Source organism: Sprattus sprattus (assembly GCF_963457725.1).
Source record: "Sprattus sprattus genome assembly, chromosome: 16".
Lineage (NCBI taxonomy): Eukaryota > Metazoa > Chordata > Actinopteri > Clupeiformes > Clupeidae > Sprattus > Sprattus sprattus.
Genome location: NC_137914.1, coordinates 14,942,952 through 14,970,451, shown reverse-complemented (window position 1 = coordinate 14,970,451; position 27,500 = coordinate 14,942,952). Strand labels below are relative to the sequence as shown.

General features: G+C 47.2%; 1 long non-coding RNA gene across 1 annotated transcript in view; it reads left to right on the top strand.

The window, feature by feature from the left end:
* The window catches only part of LOC308377398, a 23,807-nt gene extending 153 nt beyond the window's left edge, over positions 1–23,654 (top strand). The window contains exons 1-3 of the long non-coding RNA XR_013968935.1: positions 1–1,008; positions 5,401–5,437; positions 22,831–23,654. The exon at positions 1–1,008 is cut by the window's left edge and continues 153 nt beyond it. This is a non-coding gene — a long non-coding RNA (uncharacterized lncRNA). The remainder of the gene's footprint in view (positions 1,009–5,400; positions 5,438–22,830) is intronic.
* The last annotated feature ends 3,846 nt before the right edge of the window (positions 23,655–27,500 follow it).

Genomic DNA, 27,500 nt, shown 5'->3' with positions numbered 1-27,500 from the left:
TCGGCTGAAGTGTGTTTTGGCACTGATTTACCTGCTTTGTGAGGACCTTTGAGAAGTGTGTGCTGTTAAAGAGTGGAATACAGGGACGGTGCGAAGAAGGACTGAGCAAGGGAAAGAGATGGGAGACGGGGGCAGATAGTTACTCACGGGAACGGAATGCAGCATGACACTGTCTCTTTCCTCCCTTTCTTTCTTTCTTTCTTTTTTTCTTTGTACATCTTTCGTTGGTTCTATTTTTTCTGATTCTCTGAGTGTTCTCACTAACGCCTAAACGTTTGTTCCAAGATCCTTTCTTTACCCTTCCTTTCCCTCCTTTTCACAACTCTGTATTTCTCTTTTGCTAACTCTCGCACGTTCTAACCTTAATTTTCTCTCTTTAACTCAGTCCATCTCCCCCTCCTCGCTCTACCCCCCTCCTCCTCCTCCTCCTCTCTCTCTTTGGCTCTATCAGCACACCGTTCTCACTCCTCCTTCTATTTCAGTCCTGCTCAGCAGAGACTCAGCAGAGGAACTTTGGACAGGTGGGGAGGAGTGAGCGGGGAGGGTAGGAGGGAGGGACGCTGTGCAGGCGGGCTGACGCATGTCCATTCAGACATTCTCGCCGCCTTTCTCTTCCTTTCATCGCTGCCGCCAGAGCTTTACATTTAATTTTGATGCCAAGTTCTTGTTATTTTCTTTGCCCTCATGTGGGCTCTCTCTTGCAATCAAGATTTTTTTCTTGAGATAGAAAAACTGAGTTCTTGCTGTCCCACTTCAACGAGAGACAAGGAAGCACCATCATTTCTTTCCTCTCCTCCTTTCCTCTCCCTTTTTCAGCCTCCCATCTCTCTCTTCATCTCCTCTGCTCTCTTTTCCTGTCCTCTCTGCATCCTTAAACTCAAATGCTGAATCAGCTGAAGACGAACGACCGCTCTGCACCCCAACCCCCCTTCCATGCCCCATCCTCACCCCCACCCTTTCCGATTCAAGCAAACCGTCGCACCCCACGGAGCACCATCAGTCTGGCATGTGAGTATTTCTTTAAGTCAGTACCGGTGAGTGAGTGTCCGTGTGCATGTGAGCATGCCCCCCCCCCCCCATCCTGTCCCGTGTTCCTCTCCTCCATCTCGTTCATTCTTTCTGTCCCCATCTCTCTCTCTCTCTCTTTCTCTGTGCATATGCTTGTGCTGAGTGGGGCAATGAGAGGTAGCTCTCTGATCAGACACTGCACTCTGGTTAAAGTTGCTTTAGCGTTAGCTAAGTGGCTAACAGACGCAGGCTATGACGCAAAGCTTTTGATTCTGTATTTGCACGAGGCAACACTATGGCATATGGCTAATATTTATTCATTTTAACACATAAATGAAAACTGAAAATATTTCTAGTTTGAACATTTACAAACTTATGTTAAAGTTGTTGATTACAAATAAAAGTTAGCAACGTTAAATGATGATGTCCGTTTTGGCTAACATTTCCTCTTACATGGTATCAGTATATTTTATTTATCTATTGCATAAGGACTATTCGTTTTAAAATACGTCTTAATTTAAAAAAAAATTAAATGCTTCACAGCATTCCATCATTCTGCCATGACCTCTGTTCTGCATGGAAGTGTAATGGTATTTGGGCCAGTTTATGTGCGATGAAGGTAAGGGAAGTAATCTGCAAAATTTCGCAATTATCTCAAGTGAAAGACTGTCAGGTCGTCTTTATTCTAATATTACTAGACCTGTATTAGTGGGAGGGTCACTGTTGCCCTGTCTGTCATCTTCATTTCTGGCTTGCGCTGTTGCTGTGGAATATTGAGTGTATGTGTGTGTGTGTGTGTGTGTGTATGTGTGTGTGTGTGTGTGTGTGTGTGTGTGTGTGTGGGTGTATGTGTGTGTGTGTGTGTGTGTGTGTGTGTGTGTGTGTGTGTGTGTGTGTGTGTGTGTGTGTGTGCAGGGGGGTTCTGTGGGGATGGGAGGTAGTCTTGTGGGGTGTAACAGCTGTGAAGGGTCATTTTACAAGAGGTCCTACTGAAGGGGACGGGGGACATTGAGTTCTCTTCTACCCAGTTTAATGCTGCTTCTTCTGGAAGTGCTCTTGTTTCTATTCCAAGCTCAATTACACATAGCAAAAGAGTGAGGCTTTTTGTGCACCTGTGTGTGTGTGTGTCAGACCTTTGGAGAGGGGGACAAGTCCCTGAGATGACAGTGCAAAGAAATCAAGAAAAGTGTGTGTGTTTGTGTGTGTTGGGGGGATTGAGAGGGAGGGGGTACATCTGCTCTGGGACCTTTAAATGAAGAAGGGAGAGCGAGAGAGTAAGGGAGACGGTAACTATGCAGATTGCTAAGCGATGCTCGAGGCTTAAGTGATTCCTATTAATGGAGGTTCATCAATGGAAGACCCAGTGTTTGCATCTACACGTGAATGGTGTGTGTGACTGAAAGTGAATGAAATGAGTCTGTGTGTGTGTGTGTGTGCGTGTGTATCTGTCCACAATTCTGTGAGTGTATATTTGTGTGTGTGGTAGTGTGTGTGTGTGTGTGTGTGTGTGTGTGTGTGTGTGTGTGTGTGAGAGAGAGTTTGTGTTCATTATCTACGGCGGGCCAGTGATTTACAAGACCCTGCGTCTAGCGTTGGGTAAAGCAGGAGGCAAAATGGGGGAAAAGACGAGCATTGATTTATGAGGAAGACTTTTAGTTTAATTACACTCTGGTCAGTGCTGATGCGGCTAGGAAGAGTATATGCCTGTGTGTGTGTGTGTTCAAGTGAGCGTGTAGATCTGTGTGTGTGTGTGTGTGTGTGTGTGTGTGTGTGTGTGTGTCTATGTGTGTGTGTGTGTACACGTCCTTGTGTATGTGTGTCCGTATATGTGTGTGATCACAAGGGTATATATGCGAGCGTACTGTTTGCATTATACATTCATGTGAGTGGTGGGATTATGGGGCTCAGCTGCTCAGATGGAGTGTGTGTGTGTTGGGGTGTGCGGCGGTGCGATCAGAGGAAGGGGGAGTAAGAGAGAGGATGTCCTCTGATAATCAGATGAATAAATACTTGCTGCTATTGTATCTGCATCTCAACATAAAAGTCCAGTATGCAATATGTCCTAGCGGCAGCCCTTGGGAGGCTATATAGACTACTGTGTACTTTTAAGTGTGTATGTGTGTGTGTCTGAGTGAGGGAGAGGGGGAGAGAGGTAGAGAGAAATTGTGTGTTTGTATGAGATATGCATTAATGCAGACGCTTTCTCTGTTTTCTAATCCCCAGCATCCTAATAACGTTCTGCATCCACTGCATTTACCAATGTAAATCATGTCAATACAGTTATATGATGAGATTAAATATTTACTGTAAAGTGGGAAAATCCCTATTCTGCACAGCCAAGATGAAGAACAGAGAGTATGATAATATTTTATGATAAAGAAGCCCAAAATGCCATGAAAGGATAAGAACATCACAAAAGAATGAAAAAAGAAAACAGGGCAAAAACAAACCCCCCAAATACCCCAAAAAGACAAAAAAAATCATTGTGAAAATCCGCTTCCATACTGTACACATTTTGTCCTTCACTTTATGTCCAACTATCACACACACACACACACACACACACACACACACACACACACACACAAACACATATGTGCACACTGTGGCTCCTCTGTGCAACCTCTGCTGTAATTATCAGTCAAGGCTGATGGCCACTGCACACTCTAACTCACACCCATGCGCTTACCGGCACACAGACACCCAGAGACACTGTGTATGTGCCCTGTGTTCACAGCACCGCATATGTGCAGTGCATGCACATACTTGTGGGGACATACACACACACACACACACACACACACACACACACACACACACACACACACAAGCACGTGCACAGACACACAAATGCACACATGCACACACACACACACACACTTACATACACACACACTTGTGTCTAAGAGCTTTCTTTCCCACCCCCTAGTTGCAATACGTTTTCTCCCTGTCTGTCTCCTTCCCCATTGTTTCCCTTAATTTATAAGGTCATAATTCATTACCACACTGCTAGCCCGTATAGCTAAATGGGCCAATAAAGATGAACCTCAACAAAACAAATGGAAAACCCGGGCAGCAAACATACACAACCTCTCGCCCAAAGGCTCCTTCCCCTCCTCTCTTAAATTATCTAGCACTGCTCTTTTCTCCTTCATTAGGGCGCTGGCATTAGTGAATGGCCCAATTCATTAAAAACAGCAGTTAGCCACTGTGCATTTGCCTATAAATTGGTATTGATCTAGAGGGACAGGGAGGGGGGTTGGGATGCCCAGGAATCTGTGGTGAGAGGGGGGACAGGTGAATGGAGTTCATGCTGCATAACATATGCTGACGCGTACACATACGCCTGCCACTCGCACAGTGTGGTGTAAGGACACATATACACCCACACACCCACACACACACACACACACACACACACACACACAAATTGTGCCCTGAAAAAAGACAAAGTGTATACTCCCAGGCAAATACGCAAATGTATAACATGCACACATTCTTAGCCAGTCACAATGCAGTGTACTTACAAATGACGTGATTCAATTTCACACACACACACAAGCCCACTCATTTTGCGTGAGCACAGAGAAGATTCAGTAGAATTCCCACTAGATCACCCCACACCTGACCATAATAGCCTGCCATTCAATCCCACCATCACAGTCTGCTCGTGCACCCAGACCACATTGTTACAGGAGCTTTAGAGATCAGGGAAAGAGACGGCATAGACAGCAAGAGAGAGAGAGGGGTAGAGCGAGTGAACGAGAGAGAGCGAGTGAGAGAGATTGGCAGGGGTCAATGAGGGAGACAGGGAGGGAGGAGAAGGGGGGAGAGAGAGAAAGAGAGACAATGGAAAAGAGGAGGGTAGTCTCAGTGGGGGCTACATTATGGAGTGTGCCACTGGGAGAGCCGGACACACGAGGGGAGGAGAGAAGGGTTAAAGGCACGCATCCTCCCAGCCACACAGCTCTGCATTGGACTAAAAACTTCTTGCTCCGGTTACTGACAGAGAGGGAGCGAGAGAGAGAGAGTGAGAGTGAGCGAGAGGGGAGGTGGTGGAGTGAGGGGCAGAGAAGCAGAGATAGAGAGGGGGGGGGTTGAGATAATGAGCGTGTGTGTCTTAGAGTGGGAGACAAGAGAGAGAATGTAAGTGTGTGTGTGAGTGAGAGAGAGAGAGAGAAAGAGGTGGAGAAAGACTCAGCGCAGAAGAGAGAAAGAGAGAGCGCAAGAAAGAGTGAGAGAGTGGAGAGACTGCAGAGGCTGCACCTGGGACACTGAGAGGACAAGAAGGAAAAAGGAAGCGATTGCACTTCTCCTTCTTCTTTCTTTCTTCTTATTCTTCTTCTGCCTTCTTTTTTTGTTTCCCCTCTCCTTGGTGCATTGGCCCATCAGAAGCTTGGGGGAACACTACATGAAAGCTGCCCACTAGGTAAGCACCAGATCTCCCTTCATCTCTCTCCCCCTCTCTTTCTCTCTCTCACTCTCTTTCTCTCCATCTCCTTCTATGCCCCTTTTGCTCGTTTTCATTCTCGTCCTCTCACTCTGTCACTCTCTTTCTCCGTTGCTGCAACTGCACCACTAAGCATGAGACTCAAGGTGAATTGTGTGCCGCTCTGCATAGACTTATTGAGACTGGGAAAGCAGCTCTCACTCTCTCTCATTCAAAACTAGCACATTCAATAGAGGGGGGGGGGGGTCCTTCTTGTTTTGTTTACAGCAATGCAGTTATTCTTCTCTTGCACACCATAAGCTAAGCAGGTGACGTGTGTGTGTGTATGTGTAGGTATGTGTGAGAGTGTGTGAGTGTAAATGTGACAGAATCGCAAACGGAAGACAGAGAGGCACAATAATTAAAATGATGTATGATTTGAAACTTACAGAAAGCACCGACAGCGGAGGATAAGTGCTCCGGCAAGGGATGAATAAGTGTCGTTCCCAGCGAGTGCAGACTGTTCCTGGTTTATGGTTCCACTTTGGGACGGCGCACTGGCTTACGCGCTTTATGTGTTGGGAAATGATGCGAGATGATTGGAAGCGCGAGTGGCTTGACCCAAAAAAAAAATGTAGTGCGACCACAGGGCAGGTACAAAAAGTGATAATTGAGGGGGTTGGGCACGCGTGGAGCTGTGGCGGCAAGCGACAGTGCTAATTTATTTCTGCAAATGGGCAAAAGTTAAGGAGCGGCATAAAGAGAGTTGCGCAATTACACATGCCACTTGCTCAGATGGATCGAGGATTGATCAATGGCTTGCATGTGTGTATGAGTGTGTGTGTGTGTGTGTAGAAGGGGTGTTTATTTAGCTCATTCGTTAATTGACAATTCAGTAAGAGGTCCCATATGACCCATTGACAGATACAGGATAACATCACAGGCCCCTGAACCGATGCTTTTGGTCCCGCCGGGACGGGAGGAGAGGAAGGACTCCCATAATGAGGAACACACATATATCTTCTCACATAGGGTACATGCTGCCCACAGTTCCTGTTTGGGAGACATACTTCTTTATATGCCCATATGAACAACAGCAGCTATGGAATGTAAAGAAGTATGTATCCCAGGTGGGAGAGACACGGGGCAAAGCACCTACAGACACACACACACACACACAGACAGACAGATAGTAAAAGACACATAAACACAGAAAAAACGGCCATCCTAGTTGAGTTTCCCCCCAAATCGACTTGCTAAATCAAACCTGCTGACATACTGTAAATTCTCCCTTATTTATGCTACTTAAATCATTGGGGGAGGGGGGGGGGGTTGTATATGCAATTACCTGCTTGTAATCACTTTGATAAATGACCACTCATGTATTGTACACACACAGAGCATGGAGAGTTAGCGTCGTGCGGACGCATTGAGCAGAGCACGCGTGACGCTCTCGTAATTCATCCCCGTCCAGAACAGGCCCCATCTCCGGATGATTAATGCCTGTTAGTTCAACTCTTTAATGAGACTTTGGCTTTAACATATGCATCCTGATGGACACAGCATAGGATAATGTACTGCGGACTTCATGTTGGATTTTTTTCCCCTTTTTCTCTGTTTCTTTCTGTCTCTCTCTTCCTCTCTCTGTCTCTCTCACTCTCTCTCTCTTTCTCTCTATCACATCTTGTTTTAAATGGGGTAATCAGAGCTGGTGCCTGTGTGGAACAGAAGCCCGCAGACAGCAGTCTGAATGGCGCAGTGAACAAATGCTTAGTAATGGATAAATGTGGGCAGGAAAAAGCGCGTGAGCGTGAGTGCGAGTGCAAGCGCGAGGCACAAGCCCCTGAGGAGGACAGGCAGGGGAAGGAGTCCAGACTAGACCAGAGCCGACCAGAGCCACAGATTGCCTGGAGAAGGCTTTTAGACATTTTGTTTTTTTTTGGTACTTTTTAAAGATTTTTACTTAGCCCTGTGAAACGGACAACCTTCATCTTTTTAAGAAGAGTTCAATGTGAGATGACAATTAGGAATATTTGTGCATGAATCAATTCAGGGATAATTCACTGCTTGGCTATCACACATCAACAGATAAAAAAATGTGTGCCCCTGTTAACACTGTAGAGAAATGTAGAGAAAATGTTTGTGTTTCCTAGTGTGACTTGGAATTTCTTGCCAAAGAAAGAGCAGTTCGAGGTTAAGAAGAAATTAATAAATAGATGAAATAAGATTGCATAAAAAATAAGATTTAATTCTACTTTAATTAAACACACTCCACATTATTGTCATGCTCACTCAGACATTAATTCCACATCAGGCATGAATATCATCTGGAATGAAGAGTGGTGTAAAGAGTGTGGGGCGCACTGTGAGCGCACCGTCCTCTACAGTAGTCCTTTAGCCCCGTCCAGTGCGGGAGAGCAGGCCGGAGAAGGGAGAGTGCGGGTCAGAGGGGGCCGTCCACTGGGACAAGCCATTAACACAGAGACCAGGAGACAGACTGCACAGACACACACACACACACACACACACACACAGAAGAGTGGCTTTTAAAAAGAGTGCGAGAGACAGAAAGAGAGAGAGAGAGAGAGAGAGTGAAAGAGAGAAGGAGAGAAAGAGAGAGCATATGTGGAGGAGTCCACCGCAGGGATCAATGACAAAGGTTACTAAATAGGGATGGACAGAGCAAGGAACTGAGTTAAAGAATGGCAGAATGAAAAAGGAAGCGCCTGTGTGTCTGTGTGTGTCTGAGTGCAGGTGTGTGTGTGTGTGTAGGCATGTTAGAGACAGAGAGAAAGAGACGTGAAACTGGAATAGGGCACACCCGGGAGACAGAAGAAAAGAGAGTGACCGTGACGTGAGAGCGAACGTGTGAGGGGAGGTCGACAAGACGATGACAGCCAGAGAGAGCCAGAGACAGAGACGCAGATTGAGGGAGAAAGAGAGAGAGCCAAAGCACAAGCGCATCACCGCGTACACACACGTGTGTGTGTGTTTGTGTGTGTATGTGTGTGTGTGTGTGCCAGAGACGAGGGACAGTGTGTGATAGGGGGAGCAGTGTGTGAAGGGAGGCTGGATTGATGATGGTGCTCGGGGCTGAGAGCAGGCGGAGGGGTGGGAATGTGTGTGTGCAGAGGTGTGTGGGGGTGCTGTAAAGGCAGAGGGGGATTGCGGGGCAGAGGAGGGGAGGGTAGGGGAGGGAAGAGGGGGGTGTATTGTTCTGTCACTTTGCCTGTGTCAGCAGGTGGAAGCGCTCATCAGGACATTAAATATGCAACAATGCTGACTGCGGCACCGTGCTGAGACAGCCAAAGCCGGCCGGCCGGGGGGCCCACTAAAGCAGCGCCCGCCTGCCCGCCCGCTGCCTGCCTGCCCACTCCACGCCACCACGACCAGACTGGGCCCCTGAGCCCGCAGGCCGTGTGTGTGTGTGTGTGTGTGTGTGTGTGTGTGTGTGTGTGTCGGACAGCGTGGCCCTAAAGCATAGCCGGACATTACAACAGTCTGAGTGAAGCAGGGTGTAGATTACGGCAACTGCATGGTGTGACGTAATGATTAATCGAAGAAGAGCATGACAGGGTAGGTGAGGGCAGAATAAAACAAAATCTAAAATACAGTCAGTGCATATATATTTTTGCCATTCAAACACAAACAAATTTAAATTACACAAATTTAAATTCAATATACTGTTAAATTTCCCTGTAAAGATTTGAGTGAAAACTTTTCTTATTTGCACCTTATTTCTGTATTTCCTTACATTTCGTGTGATCTGTATTTGACACGTTCATTTGAGATCAGAGAGGACAGATTATATAGGGGATAATGCGTATGGAAATACATTGCAATTCAACCATATTGCATTGAGGGCCATGTTTGCAGCAGAGGTCAGTAGTAATGTAGTTTAGTATATCAGTGCAATCCATAAAATACAAAGGTCAACCCCAGGGGTGAACCAGAAGTCAGCTTTTTGTGTAATTTACAGCCCTATTGAACACCAATCAGGTGTTCCGGCAATCGTCTGAAATTGAATCTTTAAATGAATGCAGTACACCTGCCCGATTAATCACTGCATCTTGTGCTGTTGTGAGGAGCTGTGAGATGGAGTCTGACACTGTGTGCTTTCGTAGAGCAGTAATTGGCTATGACAGGGATTCAGTGTTGACATCTGATTTTACAACACTAGCAGAGACCTGTGGGAGTACTGTGGCTTTGGAGAGTGTACTGAATTACACTGGACTGGAAGGAGTGCTGAGAGAAAGACTTTTTCTTGTATGAAACGATAATGTTGTGTTGTATGAGCTGAGCTCAAATTGCTGACTGGAGCAAATTAGGTGACACGATCATTACAATCTTGTATTATTTTTTATCATTTCAATTGTTATCGGTGCTGCAGTATTAAGAGCCGGGGGGGAGGGGCTCCGTTTTTCAGTTTTTCATAGATATTTCATAGAACAGAGATATCTGTGAAAACCAAAAACAAGAGATAGGCGCGGGCACGCACGCTTCCTCTAACCAGTTTCAGGTTTCAAAGAAAGCATGGACCTCTGACATCACACGCGACGACACGATCGATTGGCGGGGGGCGTAGTGGGATGGGTCATCTCCTGTGCCACACAATGAAATGATACCGCAGGACGTCAATACTCACAACTTCCTTTACGTGAGGAGTGTGTGGCATGCGATGTGGGGGGCGGGCAGGGGAGGGGGGGTTCGAGGCAGGGTGTAAGGGTTGGGGTGAGATCAGGGAGAGTGGGGGGAAAGAGGGGAGAGGGGAGGAAAGAGGTCATAAAGGTCACCTATAAACACACAAAGGACAAAGTGGAGGTCAGGAAAACATAAGGGACAAGCAAGGTCTCTCGCTATCACTGTCTCTTCTGCTTTGCCCATCTTTCCATCTCTTTCCTCCTCTCTGCCTCGCCCTCTTCTTTTCTCCATCCGTATATTTCCCTGCCTTTGATGTCTTACCCAGCATGCTCTGCAGAAGCCCTTAGTCATCCCGGCAGCCCCATCCATCAGTCAATCAAGCAGAATTTGAGTTGGGTGTCCTCTACAGCGAGGTGCTTCCCTGGGGAGCCAAACAGTGAGATGGCAATGAATACATTAAGAAAGCGAATTACACCTTGAGAGAGGAGAGGCCCCGCCATAGCTCAGAGTTCAAATTATCTGAATACATATTACTCAGAGGAGGGGGGAAGCATAGCTAATAGTTTCAGGTGGTTATTCATAAACCATTAGCGCACTAACAAAAAAATCACTGAATGATTCAAGCTTCTCTTTTAATCCCACTAAAACTCCACATAAACTAGAAAACAAACTAACTATAGATAAAACTCATCATCAGACAGATTATCAATATGAGTATTTAAGATTTGTATACTTTTTTGCAATAGTATTTGAAATTGTTTTTGTGTGTTCTGATCGTTTTATGGAAGAACACACAACACACTCATCTGATTCCACACATTTCTGGGAACTTTGACAACTATACTACAACTAGAATATAACTCAAATTAAGTTGAAATAGAGTGCCGGGACTAAAAAAATGTACACATCACCAATGCACCCATTACATTTAAAGATGCTGAAGTGTACAGTTCCACCTCCATAGCTGCACCTAAATCACGACGTCATTTTGCAGAGGACATCTTTGTTCTTGTTCTTTCTTAAGACCATTGTGCAAACCGAGTGCAATAAATTAGCTTCCTGATTGATTGATTGATTGATTGATTGATTGGTTGGTGAGGCGTGGTAGATGGATTGCACGCTGGTCAGACAGCAAGCCTGTGGGTCAGCACACGAGGCGTCTTCCAGGCTGTCCTCTCCCGCCTCACTTCCTCTCGCGCGGGGCACCATCGGAACTCTCAAACCAGGATCAATGCGTGTGTAATAATGCCCAATCAATTAAAGCGACATCTGCTCACATTTAAGCCCCTGAAACATAAGGCCAAACATGATCAGACATTAGGGACACACACAAACACACACATTCATAAACTCTCTCTCTCACACACACACACACACACAGAGAAAGAGGGAGGGTTTGTTGAGACAGGGAGAGAGTGAGGATCCATAATTACTGTGTGGATCCGGAGCATGGCAGCGATCACAGCTGGACTCCTAATGGCTGCCTATATTTCCCTGTTTTTTTGCTGAGCTGCAGAAAAATGTCAGTGCCCAAATGTCAGAGAGGAAACTTATTGACACAATTACACTCAGAATATCCTGTAATTACGACCACATTTGTCGGAGCAAAGCCCAGTGTGTCGTTATTTTTTAATGCCATGCCATGCCGTGACTGAGGCAAAGGCGTGCTGGACTTTTAAAGTCCTGAGCCATCCATCAGGACACACCTTTTCCCTTCCCACCCCGTTTCCCACTCTCCCCAGCATCGGTGAGCTTCCCGAAACTTCCTCAGCGCAATGGATAATTAACATTCAGCCGAGCTGTACACCAAGAGGAAGTAATTAAAAGAACAAGGGCACTGCAATGGAGGCATCCTCTTGTCAATGTTGGTGGAAGGAAAAAAAACACAGACGTCTTAGTTGCAATTTCTGTGCTGATTGGAATGTGGCTGTACACAGCTGTGAATGTGTGTGTGTGTGTGTGTGTGTGTGTGTGTGTGTGTGTTTGTGTGTGTGTGTGTGTGTGTGTTTGTGAGCTGCAGAACTGATTCTCAACATCTATCGATTACATTACACCCAGACCATGTTATTAATCTGTAATAACAATGTAGTTAACACACAACTAATTGTGGTTCATTTATATATTTTAAGCTGCCAAATTCTCTCTGAAATTAATGTTCACTTACCGCCCTGAAGCGCCGGCAATTCCGTGGGAGAATTCTCCATCTCGCCGGCAACTGCAGATTCAGCAATATTTTCTCTGCAAACACCTTTTATACTGTTATTACTACCAGCGGGTAAAAGGAAATATTTACGGTTGGAATAAAAGCGGACTCGAAATGAGCCAAAACTGGCACATCCGTAATGCAGGGGACAGAACAGGAGCATCCTGCAGGAGTAGACTGTGTGTGAAGGGTAGCCTGGAGTCAGAAGGCCGGGGTGATAATTTGCAGAGTCTGTCTGGGTGTAAAATAGAAGTGTGTGTGTGTGTCTGTGTGCGGCCTTGTGAATTTACCCTCCCTTCTGTATCACTGATGGAAGTAGTATTGTGTGAATGTATGTGTGTATATTTCTGCGTATGTGTGTGTGTAGTGTATGGGTGTGTGTATGTGTGCTCCATTGTTGTAGGGGGGTAATTGGGAGCAGCAGCTGGGAGTGCTGTGCAGACGGAATATCAGAACAGCTGCACAGGTGAAAGGAGACCCTCCACGCGGCCCAGACACATCCACTAGTACCCTCCCACACGCACACACATACATATACCTGTGCATACACGCAAAATCACACCCACACACGGAAATAGATCACACACTTATACAAGCACAAATTCAGATAGTACATGCACACAAACAACACAACACACACACACACACACACACACACACACACACACACACACACACAAACACACACACACACCGGCTTTAGGAGTGCAGTGTCAGGGAGAGACTCGTTAACATTCCACTGCTGCCACTGGCTTTAAGCTAAGAGCTGGGAGCAGAGAGGGAGGAATGGACGACTGATGGATAAAGAGAGAGAGAGAAAGAGAGAGAGAGAGCACCACTTCTGGTAAATAGGAGAAGGAGATGAAGAGGGCGAGAGATGAGGGGATGAGAGATTGAGATGAGGGGCGAGGAGGGAAAAAGGATAGAACAAGGGTGGTGGAGGATAAGAGGGAGTGATAGAAGAAAGGCAGGCAGAATGAAAGCGGCGGCGACGTGATCGGAGACAGGAGGGGTTGTGGGAAAGGAGATGAGAGAGTCGGAGAGGGCGAGGGCGAGGGCTAGCGTAGAGGAGATAGAGAACGAATAAGAGCAGCCAGAGAGATAAAGACAAAGTCACACACACACACACACACACACACACACACACACACACACACACATAAGGAGAGGAAAAGAGGAGAGATGTCCATGTTCCTGCATGAACTATTGATGCTGGTAAGGAGTTACACACTCTGACCGGGACCAACTGTGCACAGGCACCTGAGAGTAACGGCTGCCCCTAACATTAATATACATGCAGGGGTGGTGGGGAGAGGCTGAGGATCAGCTGGAAGACAGGCAGCCGAGGCTGAAGCGGCAGCCGAGGCTGAAGCGGCAGCGGGCGAGATGAAGTATGGCGCCGGGGAGGGAAGTTGCACATTTGGCACTTTCAGGCCAAAGTAGCGTGACTATCGCCACGCCAAAAGGCAGAAGTGTTCAAAAACGGCTTAGGGACCTCACAGTGAATTACACAGAATATAAAACATTCACACGCTGCCTGCCTGCGCTGGGCCAGCAGCAGGGAAATGGCCAGAGGACAGTGAGTGTGTGTGTGTGTGTGTGTGTGAGTGTGTGTGTATCTGTGTGACTGTGTGCGTGTGTGTGTGTGTGTGTGTGTGTGTATGAGAGAGAAAGAGAGAGAGAGAGAGAGAGAGAGGAGCTGATAAGGGAGCAGTGTGGCATGTCTGAGGTAGGAGGCTCCGTGTGCAAGGTCTCTGAAGGGGATTTGAAGGTGAGTAGAAGGACTGGGCCGGCTGCCGCACAGTCATAAAGAAAAGTATGGAGAGACAGAGAGAGTTTAAGAGAGAGTAAGAGGGAGCGACAGAGAGAGAGAGAGAGTGAGAGGTATGAGGGAGGGAGAGAGGTAAAGAGGGAGGACAAGCAATTAATGATTAAAAATATGCGCTTGACAGTGGCAAGGATTCAGAGAAGTTACCATATGCTGCACCCATTTGCCAGTATGTGTGTGTGTGTGTGGGAGAGGAGAAGTGGGTGTTTGTGTGTCTGTTTGTGTGTGTTAGTGAGTGAGTGTGCGTATGTCTGTGTGTCCATATGTGTGAGTGTGTCTGTGTGCGCACGCGTGCTTGCCTGCACATACCGCATTAAACCCAGAGTGAGAGCGTGCATGCAGAGTGTATGATAAGGGGTGGTGTTTTGACAGACCATGGGCTGATTGGGAACATCACGTGCCACTGACCTCTGCAGCAGCCCTTTACAGTCACTCCACACCTAACCTACTCTCTCCTCACACACACACACACACACACACACGCACACACACACAAGGTGTGTATAAAATTAAACATATCACATCAGTGTACAATTCTATTGTTGACATGGCGACAAGAAAATTATCAAATTTCAACATTGGAATATTATATTATCACATCCAGGCGATATAAATGTTATTGTATACAGTGGCCTAAATCTCCTGATGTTGGTTTTTATTTATTTAATAGTGTTCCTTCTATATCCAACATGAAAAGGTAACAGCTATGAGATTACGGTCAACTTATATATCGTTAATATTGTATTCATGCTCACATGTATATGTTAGGGACTTCAAAGAGTGCATAAACACAGTGGTCTGGTCAGGATATACCCCTCTGTAAACTTTTGTCAGTAAGTTCCCCATAATCATCTCGTACACCTGTACAGCTTGTGTGAGAGTGTAGTGGCAGTGTGAGGCTGAATCAGCTGAACTGTGTGAGTGTAGTGTGTGTAAGAAGACTCAGAGATAGAGAGACAGAGAGACAGAGACTGACAGGCAGGCAAGGAGTGGCTCAGATTTGAACGCTGTTCGATGGGTTTGGCCCCGACCGAGGCTGTCTGTGTGTGTGTGTGTGTGTGTGAGCGCGTGTGTGTGTGTGTGTGTGACTGAGTGGCAGCGGTTTTGCAAGGCGGGCGGCTTTAATAGTGTCTCCACCAGAGGCCGGGGGGGTGAGTGCGGTCGGTGGCATTACAAAGAAGCGTTGCCGCGTGAACAATAGTAAGCCTGTCAGGCCGATCTGTTTCCTGCCCCGTGGCTCCCCACACTCACACGCGCTACGCTGCGCTGTTGTTCTTTCTTTCTCTTTCATTCTTTATCTCACTTTTTTTCAGAGAGCAAACGGGTAGTGAACCCCTCCATCCACCCTTTCTCTCTTTCACACACACACACACACACACACACTCTTTTGTTCTTTTTCTATGTGTGGTAATGAATACATGATTGAAATATTGTGTTGGTTCGTCATTAAAAACAGGGAGGGGTAGAGGTTCATGCTCAGGGTGTGAATTAGTCCGCATCAGGGTGCAGAGGAGAGAGGGAGAGAGAAAGAGAGAGAGAAAGAGAGAGAGAAAATGAAAGAGGGAGGAGAGAGACAGAGGGAGGGAGAGAGAGCGAGCGCATCAGGTGCAGTCACTTACTTTGACGCCAGAGATGCAGCACACACGCGTGACATCATCACCCGACGCCACCTCATGACATCACCACCCTCTGAAAAACCCTTGCTCAGAGCTTTGCATCCCCCCCCCCCCCCGTCTCAAGTGCTGCTGTCTGATGTGTCCCCTAAAGCTATGCGTCCCCCCCGCCCATTTCATGCGGTAGCGTTTCCATGGAAAAAACCTCCTTCTGCTGAGTTTACATCTCTCCTCTCTCCACACCCCTCCACTCTACTCTATCCGTTTAAAGAAGGCCGCCCGGCCTCACACTCGTCCTCCTCTCGCTCTGTCTCTCTCTGTTCTTCCTGCGCTCTGAGTTAAGCGTCTGACCCCGAGGCAGTAATCGAGGGCATTAAGAGGAAAGAAGCTCCATTACTCACAACCTGTGTTGGAGTGTGCGTGTGTGTTTCTCTAGTGTATGTGTGCCTTCAGTCTCTGTGTGTGTGTGTGTGTGTGTGTGACAAAGGCTATAGTCTGCAGGTTGGCAGTGACTGCTTGATGTCATATGGATACCTGCTGTTTTTTTTTTAAAGGTGCCTCCTCTCCTCTGCAGCCATAAAGATTTGTACACCTTCTTGTCCTCGACACACCCCAACGTCCCCCGCCACACCCCACCCCAAACCTGCCACATCGGTGTAAATGCCCCGGCGCAAACTCAAAGCCGCACTGAAATCACACCCGCAGACAATCACGGCTCCAAAGAAAAACACTGTGTTCTTCTGTAAACTGCCGTCGCGCCTGATTGCAATGACCTGGGCCCCACACGTTTCTGTCCAAAGTCTCTCAACACTAGCAGGCCATGTTCACGATATGGATGAACACAACATATTCTCTAAGTGAGAGTAAAAAAAGGGAAAAAGAGAGAGAGAAAGAGACAAGGAGAAAGAATCATAGAGGTAGACGAGAGAGGCAAATGAATAAATAAATCATCTAAATTGCTATTGATTTCTTTAAAGGGTGTTACCATTAGATTAAAAGGTTAAGAAATAAAACCGCTTTGAGAATTAAATCATTCTGAACTAAAATCAAAGATTTAAGAAATAAAGATGCCTATAATCACAAGGTAATCCTCATAGTGTGATCACAGTTAATTATGCGCAATAGGCTTTTCTGTTTAAATTCTCCCAAAAGATAAAATGGACCCAGATGAATACAAAGAAGCCAATCCCTCTACAAAACAGCCGTGAAATTTATGGAAAGGCCGTCGTAAGAAGTCGATTCTTCCCCTTTTTTACAAGGAGTGTCATCAAGGCTCGCCGTACTGTACCGGCTTCATCCTGGATCAGCCAATGAGGACGCGGAATAGTGCTGAGTCAGGGGCCTGGGCAGCGCTCACGTCCGAATGCAGGGGGAGAGGAGAGGAGCCAGCACTCCAACGCACTGCAGCAATAACTCCTCCTGCTCCCCTGACACCAGCTACTCCACAGAGGCAGCTAGGTGGGGTGGGCGGTGGAGGGAGGGGAGGGCACCACACATACTTGAATCCCAGGCTTTGCATGGAGCTACTAGGCCCAGCTTCCAAAATGCAGGCCTCTTGTGTCCACAGTTTCTTGCTCAGTATCGCTTTTGCATTAACTACTGCGGGGGGGTTTGGGGGGGCAGAAGCGACTTCCCAATAGGTAAATAAAATGAGCGGGAGGTCAATAAATAAAGAAAACAAATAAATAAACAAACAAACAAACATGGCCCTGGCTTGTTAAAGTTTGCTCCCAGAGCACGTGCGGATCAATGCGATACCATGGTGGAGTTCAATTTGATTCATTAGCCGGCTTATTAATTAAAAGGTGATCGGGACCCCGTGTCGTGAAGGCAGGGCAGAGGCAGGGAGAAGAGTGGAAGGTGGGAAGCAGGGGGCGACCCTCGCTAAACAGCACACGATGCAGGAAGTGATAATCACACAGCACAGCGCTCCACCTCCTCCTGCTCGCAGAACACACACTCACACGAGTGCGGAAAACACACGCACTCATATAAAGACTTACACACACACACCGACTCTCTCTTGCTCTTTCCCTGTCTCCCTGTCTCACTCACTCACTCACACACACACACACACACACACACACACACACACACACACATACACACACCTTGTTCTAAAAAACACTAGGCCTGGTGTTTAAATGGCATTTGGGCGGTGGTGCCTGAGCATTGGTGCTGTAGATCTATCCCCAGGGCCGCGTATAATAGAGGGGGGAACTCTCTGCAGCAGCAAAGCTCTCACACGGCAGGAGAAGAGCCCTCATGCCGAGATGGCTGTGAAAGTGAGAGACGAGAGAGAGCGATAGAGAGAAAAAGAGATAGAGGGAGAGCAAAAGAGAGAAAGAGGCATACTCCTAAGCATTACTTTGTTTTTAAATATTTCTTTAGTTTAATGCATTTTTATATAAAGTTGACATATTTGTCCTCCACTGCTTGATTTGAAAAGGCCTCATCAGCCTTAGCCTGTGCTATCTATAGGCATGCCAATTAGGAAAGAATAAAGATTCATATAGTAGATAATGGTGCGCTGAACTGGGGGGACATGAGCGGTCCAGTAGAGCAGTGTGACAGGAAGTGATGTGATGTGACATATACTGGTGAGCAGGAGGCCTCCCTGGCCCTCACCGTGTTGTTCAGACTGGTAGGTAGGGGGTAGGTAGGGGGTCGATGTGGGTCGGGGGCAAGCGACCAGCAGAGAGGCACGGAGAGCAGAACTGTCCAGATAAGGAGAGAGAGAGAGAGGGAAAGAGGGAGCGAAAGAGGGAGAGAACAGCACGTGTGTGACAGAGGGAGGGGTTGGAGGGGAGGGAGACTGGAGATTGATGATGCAGGAAGGAGAGACGAGGCTCAGGGGTTGCGGGGGATTTGTTGAGTGACCATAACAGCGATGGAGAGAAAAAGAGAAAGAGATAAGGAATACTGATAGAAACAAGACATGACTGTACGATGACAGTATTTGCCCGCGTCTTTGGAATAATAATGGTGAAAATCCCCGCTGACATTAAATGATAGCAGGCACACAGGGGGGCGTGTATGCGGGCCCCCTCCCCTCCCCTCCTCTGGGCTAATCATAGACTCCCATACTCAGCTGTCAGAGGCCCTAGATCAGCACCTGGACATGCCACACCCCGCCCTAGATACCCCCTGACCACCACCACCCCCCTGCTGACCCTCTCCCCCCCCCAGCTGTCTCAGAGCAGTGGCTCTCCTGTTACACCCGGCAAAATAAGGCCTGGAATGTGCGAGCGGGCCTAGAATAGACGTGACCGTTTGGACGTGACCCTCTCTAATGCCAGTCGGACTGACAGAGGACATACCACAGATCAGCACATACAGACACACAGAAGCACACACGCACACACACACACACATTCACAGACACTCTTCTAAGCACATAAGCAAGTGTCACCACTTTAAAAACTGTCCTTCACTTACTCCATGCGCACAAGCACACACACACACACACACACGTACACACACACACCCTATAGAGTGAGTATTCTGTCCATAAATGGCCAAAGGGCTTTCTCTTGTAAGTGAATAGCTCAGGTTCAATCTATTGAGTGTAAATGCAATGAGATATCATCTTTCCACTATCCCCCACACTCTCCAGCTCCTTTATAAATAGAGCCATTTTACACAATACACAATAGTACTGTGTGCTTAGGCAAAAAAACATAGGGCAAAATAGGTGACACATTTAGGATAAATTAGACCATTCCCCACGGTAAGCCTGTTGTCCTGTGGCTCAGTTTTACCTCGACCCGCTGCAACCTGGGAGGATGGCAAGAGGTGTGTGTGGGGGGGGGGGGAGGAAGACCAGCAGGTATTACTGTAGGATTCTCTCTGTAATCTCTCCTTGGAATTAAACCTCTGCAAAGAAGGTGGGGAAGAAGGGAGGGAGGGAGGGAGGGAGGAAAGGAAAAAAGGATTTGATGCACTGCAGTGTCACCCCTGTGGTCTTCCAGTGTAGCGCGGTCCTGTTCAGCTTTAGGCTGGATCCTTCATCCCCGCCCGGGCCGACACCACATGGAGACAGATTACAGCCCTACTTCCCCAAGCCTCACTGGGAGCTGGGCTGTTGGGGATCATATGTGTGGAACTGATGTTTTCCTCCCAGCCCCTGTGCCTGGGCTGCTACACACACGTGCACACACACACGCACACACACACACGCAGGGAGTGTGTCTTTTCTTAACACACCTGTCTGTTCATACACCTTCTTCATCTTTTTTAGGGGTGAAGTGTTGTGTGACAGGCACTGTAGGCATACTTTTAAATGGATTAACACACACAAGCGCACACACACACACACACACATACACACACGCGCGCACACGCGCACACACACACACACACACACACACATACACACACACATAGTTGTGCACACCAACAAGCATTCAAGCACACATACACACAGTAGTGCACATCGCCATGCATTTATGCATACGCACACACACATACTTACACACACAGTTGTGCACACTGGCAAGCATTTATACACACACACACACACACACACATATTCATAGACATCATGCGCAAACATATATGCACACCCTCACACAGAGAGACACGCACACACACTGCTGTGCTGCAGTACTGTATGACACACTCAGATAAAACCCAGCGATGAGGGCAGGGCTGAATCCAGGCCACGTATTTGCCGTGTGCTACTTCCCCCTGACATCCTCCTCTCCTCCTCCTCCTCTCCCTCATCTCCTCATTCCTCTCCTCCTTCACCCTCTCTCCTCTACTCTTTCCCTCTCCATCCTGCGCGAGGGACGCCGGCTCCCTCATCAATTTGCTACGTTCCCTCTCCGGTGTCAAGTTTATTAAGCACCAGAGAGAGACCGTGAGCAGGATGGCTGCCGTGCTCTTTAGCTACATCTGCCTGTTTTTAATCATTCATTTTTTACTCGCTTTCTCTCTCGCTCTTTCCTCGTATTTAGTTTTGTTTCACTGTATAGGGAATGGCCCCATCATCTGTCTTGTTTAAGAGGGGTGGTGGAGGTAGGGGGAGGAGTGGGTGTGGGTGTGGGTGTGGAGGGGGTATTGTGCAGGACCCTCAACCCCAGAGACCAGGCAGCAGGAATGGCCACTGTAAGAATCCAGGTTAACATTTGTGTGGCATCAGCGCATTTGCAGGGGCCATGGAGCAGAAAGGGGAGACATGTTCTGTCATACATTCTTTGAAGTATTTTTAAAACGTGAAACATGGACATTGTAGTAAAGGTCATGGTTCGAGGTCAGATGGCGTCAAGTGGCATAGTGTTTTTTTTTTTTTTCTAGTGTGAAGTAGTGATATGCTGAAAATGTGTGTGTGTGTATGTGTGTGTGCTTTCTGCTTGTATACATGTGTGCATCTGGGAGTGTGCCTCAGTGTGTTGAAAGTAAGAGTGTCTGTGTGTGTTTGTGAAAGTGTATTTGCAAATACATCTTCCTTCTTATTGTATTTATTAAGGCGTAGAGGACCAGCTATTTCACACATGAGACTATACCCTCTCGGGGAGGTGTCACCCTCCACCCCACACACACACACATTCACATACACACCCACACACCCACACACCCACACACACACACACACCTTCCATGCCATGCCTCAGCCCCCTGCAGCACAGCCTAGAGCATAAAAAAAACGCAATCACACACAAGCGCATAGCCATGCGTCACGGGGAGAGCGGTGTGGGGGAGAGAGACAGAGGGAAACAAGGAGGGAGAGGTAAAGACACAAAGGGAGAAAAAGAGAGGTGGTGGTGGAGGTGGAGGAGGAGGCGGTAGCGAAGCAGTTTACTGCATTTCCAACTGCATTGAGTTTCTGCATTGGCTTTGCTGTGGGTTGGGCTCGCTGAGGTAAAGAGAAATGGAGAGTGGCTCGAAGGAGGGGGAGGAGGAAGAGGAGGAGGAAGAGGAGGAGGATGAAGAGAGGAAGAGTCTAATAAATAGTTCAGGATACAGACGCAATGCCTCTGCAGCCACCTGCCTCGCCTTTCCTCTACTCCCCACATGCCTCTACTCCCCACTCGCCTCGCCTCGCCTCTCCTCTACTCCCACTGTGCCCCGTCGGGTCTCAACAGACGGCAGCGGGAGCCGCTTCAGCTCCAGCACGGGAGGGAGAGTCAGCGCCACATGCGCCCCAGGACACACAATATCAATATATGCCGCTTACATTACGGCAGGCCTAGGATGAGCGGTGGCCAACTTCCCTAATGGCAAAATGATTAGCTAATGCTAATTTAGGAGCAATTTGAGTGGGGCGCCTGAAGGGCAAGCGAACATGCAGAACGGAATACAATGAGGTTGGCTATGGTATATGTGAGGAGAGGAGCTCCAGTATTCCATACATACCTGCCGCTGTAAAAGCATTAGACGCAAATATAATGAAACGATGAGGGAGGCTTTAAAACATAATGGGTCAGGGGGGGAAGGCCCTGACGGAGAGATAAAAGAAACAAATACCGGATGAATGAAAGAAACAAAGAAAGAAAGAAAAAAAGAAAAAGAAATGAAAAGATAAGACGAAGAATAGAGGTAGAGAAAGAAAGCAATAAAGAGAGAGAGATTGAGACGCTGAGCGGGAGAGAGGAACACTGTGGAGGTCAATGGGAGCTAATTTTTGCAGTGGCGTTGCTGCTGGGTTCATTAGCAGTATTGACAGGACCATGATAAATTCATTGTTTTCTCAAGTTTGTCTGCAGTCACTGCTTATAAGCACCTCCTCGCTGTTATCAGCCACAAGACCACTCTCATCCACATCTCCCCTCTCCTCTCTTCTCCTCTCCTCTCCTCTCTTCTCCTCCACTCTCCTATCCTCTCCTCCCCTCCCCTCCCCTCCTTAGGTTTTAGTTCTCACTTCTCCGTTTCCATTCACTCTTTTAAATTCTAGGACCTACTTTCTATTCTACTTTTCTGTATCAGTGGGTTTCCATGACCTTCTTGATATATCTGTTGTCTATGGTTTTGTATGTGTGTGTGCATGTGTATGTGTACATTCAGTACATGCATGTATGTAAGTATAAGCTCGTATGAAAGTATGCCAGTGTTGATGTAAAGGCAGACAACTGAAATTAATAGCTTATGTTATCTCCTCTCCCTGCAGGTTGAAATCCCCCTCTTCCTGGGCTCAATGCCAGCCATGCTTCTCTCCAGACTCCATCCCCCAGCAACCCCCAGACTCACTCAAAAATGCTTTGCTAAAGCTGGTAAAATGGAACCAAATCAACTGTTCAATGGATTTGGTCCCCTTCAACCAGCTGTAGCTGCGCATTGATCACCCCAGAGGCACCATCAGGCTGGAACTGGCCAACATCCAGCACTCACTGGCCCAGGAACAGTTCTGATCCGATGCTCTTTTGCACAGAAGGACCAGGCCGTGGATGGAACCTACTGATTCAGGAAATAGATACAACGGCGGCAGCCAAGCAGAGAAATTGTAATCCCCCTCAAGCGATCTAAATAGCCCTAGTCCACATCGACATGACACGATACAGCAGTCACTCTCGTCATTAACACGGTGCAGCTTTTGTCCCAGACACAGCTCTCTATGTAACCTCTGCAGGTGAGTGTCGGCTTCATTTCATGAATTGCTGCCAGTGTTCATACACACACACACACACAAACACAAACACATACACACACAGACAGACACACACACAGACACACACACACACACACATGCTGGACTATCTCCATGTCTTGTATGAATTCACCCACCATCAGTACGATTCGACTAGGGTCTTATCATTCTTTATGGTGAGGAATTGATTTTTTGTCTCCCGTGTCAGCAAGGAAAAGAGGGGGATGTGCTTGTATATATATATATCGGTGTGTGTGTGTGTGTGTTTGTGTGTGTGTGTGTGTGGATGTATGGTGAGGGTGGGGGTGGGGTTGCCTGCATAAGTAAAGAAGTAATTTCTTTTTTTTTTCTACTTGCTGTGATTCTTAATGTAGGAGTCTGATCAATAAAAGCTCATCCTGAAGTTCATAAACTGCTGAAGTGGTCTTTGCTTTGATGTGGGCTCTTTCAGAAAGGGGGTGTGCACTGGGGGTGGGGGTGGGTCATAGATGGAGGACAAACAGAGGGTGGGTGGGAGAGGAAAGGCTTATATGCAGAAGAGAGGGATGATGAGATATGCAGAGAGTAGGAAGAGAAGGGAAGAGTAAGGAGTGCAAGTAAGAGAGAGATAGATGAGAGGTAGAGGTAGGGCCCATTTAAAGGGGGCTCTCCAGTGTTTTCTAACCCATATTTTTGGGTCCAAATTTTGGCTAGGGACAAAAACAATCCAGACCAGTTTAGAGTAAAAATGCTATACAAATGTCTGTTTCTACACTTTACAGAAAAAATATTTTTTCTACAGTTTAATTGCAGTTATTGAGGTAAACAGAGACAGGCCTATCTCTGTAGGGATCCTTTTCATGTTGTCAGACACTTATTAATTACACTATGAGGCTGTCAGTGGCGAAAACATCAGATGCTTCCTCATTGTATAGCTATTTTGTGGTTGCTGGTTATGTCGTTCTAACTAAATACTGGAGTGATATTGATAGTTTTTTCTCCAAAGTAAAAATCAAATAGATAAAAATAGATGGGAAAACAGGGTTGTCCTTTAAAGAGAGAGTGGGCCTGAGATAAGGCTAGCCAAGGCAGCATGCCTTTAAAGGAGGTGGAGAGACACTTTCACCTCAACCTCCACCTCCAAACTCACACTCACGGGTACTGCTCCATAACCCTGTCCCTGGGAGAGCCTTGGAGAACAAAGTCACCTTGCCACGTCCAGTCTGGCTGTCTGGTCTCCTCTCTCTCCACCTAATCATCTATCCAAGCCCGCTCATCCCTCCTCCTCCTCCTCTCCCTTTTCCTTCCCCTCCACCTCCTCCTCATCATCTGTGGCGATGCATCTTCAGCCCTCGTTTCAAAAACCACACCTACCCACTCCATCTCCTCTGCTCTGTGTCGGCCCGGTATCTCTCCCGCGGTGAAGGTGTGACAGATGTTTTAATGCAGCCGCGATTCCTTATCACATCCCCGGCTGAGAGCTCAATTTGCCTCCCTCTCCCGTGATAGATGGTAGCCTTGGGCTTTCAGGAGAGCGCTATGTAAACGACAAACTCTTCTCCCCTCTTCTCCTTCACCGTCGATGGACAGAGCAGGTGGGGTGAGGTGGGGTGGGGAGGTTGAGTAAATCATTTAGTCAGTGTAGAAGCAGGAGAGGCTTTCTGTCTTCTTAATGGGATTATGAAAAGAAAATGGAAACTATGGCAAATGGTAGAGCTATATCAATCTGGGATTGTAGCGTACGCACACACACACACACACACACACACACACACACACACACACTCACACACATTCACACAAGCACAAGCACCCATACAAAAATAAACACGTTCTTACTGAATAGGGAAACCTTGACCTTAACTGAACCTGGTCTTGAAATACACATTACTGCAACAGGTGGACAGAAACACTCTTACCCTCCCCATCCACCACATAACTGCCTCATTCAACCCCCCCCCCCCCCCCCCCCCAACCCCCACCCCTAAGAGGCCGTCAGTCAGTTCAGTGGCCCAACAGCTGATCTTTATACAGTCTGATGTCAGCATAAATCACCAGGGCCTCACATGTTCAGTCAGCTGCATGGGTGAGACGCGCCCCTCCCAGTGGAACAGCCACAGGGGGTCAACACGGCAGGCCAGTCCCCATACACACCCCTATGACCGCGAACACTGTGCTCTCTTTGGTTCCATGTCCTTGAACCCCCCCCCACCCCCCATCCCCATGTCCACCAACCCGAGCCCCCAAAAAAAAGGATGCAACCAGACACCAAAGATGGAGAGACTGCGCAGATGCATGCGGCACTGCAACTCGCCATAATATAATATGATAACGCTGACCTTTGCCGAACATCGATTTATCGCCCGAGTGACATTGGAGCGCGTGGGAGCAATGTGCCAAGTCACATAAAACAATGGCCGACATTTTAATATTGGAATTGAAATGGGTGATGGTTGGAAAACGGGGTGTGAGATGGTTGTTGCAGGGGAATGTTAGGGTCATATGTGCAAGGTGTGTGTGTGTGTGTGTGTGTGTGTGTGTGTGTGTGTGTGTGTGTGTATGTGTGTATGTGTGTGTGTGTGTGTGTGTATGTGTGTGTGTGTTTAGACGAGTGGAAGTGAAGGGATGGGCGGGGCAAAATAACACCAACAGGATGCAGTGGAGAGTCCTGCCTCATTATTCACAATGTATTGATGTTTGACCACATTCATCACGCACCATGTGACACAACCTGATGAGCAATGAGGACCCACTCTCCCCACCTCTCTCTCCCCCCCCCCCCCCCCACCATCACCACCACATACACATGCGCACTCAGCAATATACAATTCTATACGTACCAGTCTCACGTATGTGTCATTATATGTCCTCATCCTGCCTCTCTCATTTTTACATACCTTCAAACATTCTTGCCGTGCCTCACCTTTTTAGTTTCTGCTCAGCTCTCTCTCTCAGTTCCTGGATCTACCCCTCCACCTTCGATTACTCCATTCATCAACGTGGCTCCTTCTCTCTCCTGTTAGCTGGAGTGCTCTCGCTGTAATTCTGCTTGGCGCTCATTACATAAGTGGGAGCTGTGGGAAAGCTGATCAATTACATACATATGTCATTGAGCTAATATAACTGTATGAGGCCTAGGATCCCCTTCTGTACGCTAAGTCTATATCAGCACGGCCCGGGAGCTTTGTTGCAGAAGAGGAACGGCTTTAATGTGGAGGCTTAATCACTGTCCAAAAATACCTCGGTTCATTTTTCTAATGGTTGAAGCCAACGTAGTACACTAAATGCAAAGAATGCATGGAGTGTAGATACCGTTCACACGTTACCTTAAGTCTCCAAACTTGTTTTTCTTGTCTTTCTGGAATTCTCAGCAGACGTACAATTTTATGGCGTGAAAATGTAATTGGAAAGATAATAGCCAATAACGAGCACTACAGGAAAAAACTTATTTCATACCAGAGTATTATTGAATTCAAGGCAATTACCTCACAATCTTGAAAAGTGTATAATATAAAGGAGGGCTATTACCATTGTGATACACAACGTGACTGCAAGCACGAGAGGCTTTTACAATTGTGCTTATATGAAATGGAAACATAAACTGCACTGTTACACTCCATGGTAATGAGAAAAAAGAACCATAGGAAAGAAGAAGAGGATTTAATTTTCCTCTACGACAATATCTCATTATCAATCAATGTTTACATACAACATTTTCACAAAGACTCACACCGTTAATTACAACTAGCTGTTCATCGTGCCTTATCGTGCCTCAGCTAGCTGATATACACACAAACTGAAAAAAAGGAGCGCATTCACAGACTATTGTTTATGTTATAAGAGCCTTGAGGGACGACCTCCTGAAGCATTTCTCCAAACATCGACTGCGGAAATACAAATAAAATCCGCTCAATGACCGATATATTTAAGGAAAGAAAAACTCAAGAGGCATGGCATTTCCAGTCAAAAGACAGGCCTGGAAAATTCTCAGGTGAATATATGATGTCCTCTTGCCTAGATAATAACTCAAAAGGGACCGAAATGGCATTAATCATGGGACCTCTTGGGTTGTGAGTGTGTGGTTGAAGCTCGCTGGATAATAGCATCCTTAATTCAAACACAGTGATGGGGAGAGAGAGAGAGAGAGAGGCAGGAGCAGCAGGCCATCAGTCATGCCTTCAGATCACTGATAATATTAGGGAGTCCAACACAAA